The sequence below is a fragment of the Papaver somniferum genome, chromosome 3, assembly GCF_003573695.1.
Source record: "Papaver somniferum cultivar HN1 chromosome 3, ASM357369v1, whole genome shotgun sequence".
Lineage (NCBI taxonomy): Eukaryota > Viridiplantae > Streptophyta > Magnoliopsida > Ranunculales > Papaveraceae > Papaver > Papaver somniferum.
Window position 1 is genome coordinate 63160846 of NC_039360.1, and position 2782 is coordinate 63163627.

Consider the following 2782-nt stretch of genomic DNA (forward strand, 5'->3'; position numbering starts at 1 on the left):
GATAGCATATCTGAAAAGCAGTGAAGGAAAATCAACAGATAAAAAATGGGAAAAAAAGATAACTAGCAATTTCAATCAGATTTCATCGACTTTCACTCACTTATCGAATTATATAGCTTTTCATAGTTCTAACTAAAACTAAATCTCGCCTCAAATTTGCTACTTGTTCACTTAATAGTTAAAATCAACATTCAGATGAGACCAACAAACACTACATTCGTTAAACAAACCTGAGTATCTCTGTAACTGAAGTAAGAATATATCCTATATATACATCTAAAATCCCACATCCTCCATTATCATAACCAGATCAATCATAAGATATGAGATGGGAAACCAACAGAGAAACTTCACATACATAAATAACACATAAGATTATTTCGATTCACATACATAAATAACATCAAAGCAATGTGAAAATATCTATGAAAAGCAAAAAAGGAAAAGCAATCTAACCTGCATGTATTGAGCTCGAACTATTGCTCATGTCCAATTGATGACACTGGTTTGAAGATAGTCAATTGCCACATTATTTGCACTGACATTGTCCAAAGTCACAGCAAAAACATCTTCTAACCCCCAATCCAGCAAACATCCCTCTAGCATTTTTCCAATATCCAGTCCAGTATGACCCTTGACCTGGCAAAACAAAATGATTCTCTTTTGAAGCTTCCAATTAATATCAATAAAGTGCACTGTCACATACATATAATTGAAGTTATTGGGAGAAGTCCATGTATCCGTTGTGAGAGATACTCTTTGTTTGTTGTCTTTGAAATACTTCCTCAACAATGCTTTCTCTTCTTTGTAGATGACTAAAAGATCTCGGTAGATTGTCATACGGATTGGCGCCTTGAATCTAGGTTCTAACACTTAATAAAATGACCTGAACCCTTTTCCTTCTACCAATCTGAAAGGTAGATCATCTTGTATCACAAACTCAACCAATTTACTTATACACATTTCCTTGTCATTATTAAGAGAAAGTAGTTGCGAAGATTTCCCAGGTTTTGGTATTGGAAACACCAAGCTTTACTGTCCTTTCTTCTTCCTATTGGGATTTTCACGACATCTGGTCAGGTGTGTCCTCATACTAGATGTTCCATTGCCTTGAGTTTTGGCTTGCATTTTCTTATTACAGTGATTAAATTCTGCTACTTCCTCATTGAGTCTAGTAAAATCATTCCATACTTTAGAAGTTACTCTTCCCTTCCTCTTTGGTTTACTTTCAGGTGCAGGGTCCTGTGTAGGCTGCTCCGTTGCTTGTGTAGCAACATCTCCAGGTGTTGTGGAAGGTGTCACTTCAGTAAACCCAGCTGTTGGAGATCGAGAGGCTGGAAATGACATCTTGCCCGACACAGAAACTGAACTACTTGCTCCTACCATTAGCAGTTACAGCCCCTGCAAAATGTAAACAAATTAGCATTGCAAAATGTAAACAAATTAGCATTTCAAGCTGCAAAAATAAGGAGACAACATATTCATAAACAAATCACAAAACTAACCATAAGACAACACAGTTATCCTTCGCAGTTTCAATCTTTCATTTTTCCACACAAAGCCAAGCATACTTATACACATAGATTGCATCAAGATTCCAATTCAATAACAAGTTACTAAAACAAACTTCCCTGCATAGAAAACATAACCTGAGTTATTTAAAGCTCTTTCCAATCAAACCAAATACTAACTAGAAAATATATTTCCCTGAACCGTGCATAACTTCCACAATAACTCGGCAAATATCCCGAGAATCACTCACGACTCTGTTTTGTAGAAGGAGAGAAAATCTTCCTTTATTTACGAATATAGGTAGTTATCTTCCTGTTTTTTTGCACCGAACCATAAATGATCCAAATCTCCCAGAATATCCTTGCCCATTACTTCACATATCTTCCCAGTTTAAACAAAATCCGAAGTATTCTTACTTTCCCGTGTCTTCGATATGTATGGAAATCTCCCTCTTTTGTCGACCCCAATACACATGATATTCCTGTTTTGATAAACCAAGCCCAAACCAATTCAGATCCACAAGAAACCCCGATCAAATCTCCATCAAACCAAATTCAGAAATTTCGGAAGTTTGAAAGTCCAGCTTCCCGCCAAAAGAACTTTTGATCGAAGAAGAAAAGGGTGTCCCCCTAACCATTCCTGAGGTGCCGATAGTAAAGGCCCTAGGATGCCCCTTAGCAATGAGGTGATCCTTATCCAATTAAGAGGTGCCTTTAGTGATTTTCTCCCACAAGGGTAACAACCACTTTTCGAGCCAATTTCGCCGCAAAAGCTTATTTTTCCAAAAACACCTACAAAAACATAAAAAACCAAATACGTACGAAATCAAGCACTAACAATACACATAATTGAAATCAAAATAGACACATAATTGTGTACATCAAATACCCCCAACCTTATTATTTGCTAGTCCTCGAGAAAATCTAAAATAAAATAAAATCCTAACACACTGTCGCAGGTATCGCGATTGCACTTAGCGTGTGCAACAAGCCTTTAAACCCCTAAGTAGCCCAAGTGGCCAAGTTATAGTCTCGGCCGGGTTAAATAGAGATATACCCACAAAACCTTTACTCCAGACCCTAGATATCTACGCAGAACCTTGGAATAGCACTAAAGAACTTCCTTGGTTGGCATACTCTCATTGACTACAGGAGGAAGTACCCTGATGTGAAATTATAATTGATGTACACGAGTTTGCACTCATATACTAAAATTCATATATAAGTGATAGAGCTCTACTCAGATAGTCGCACTATGGACATCAATATCC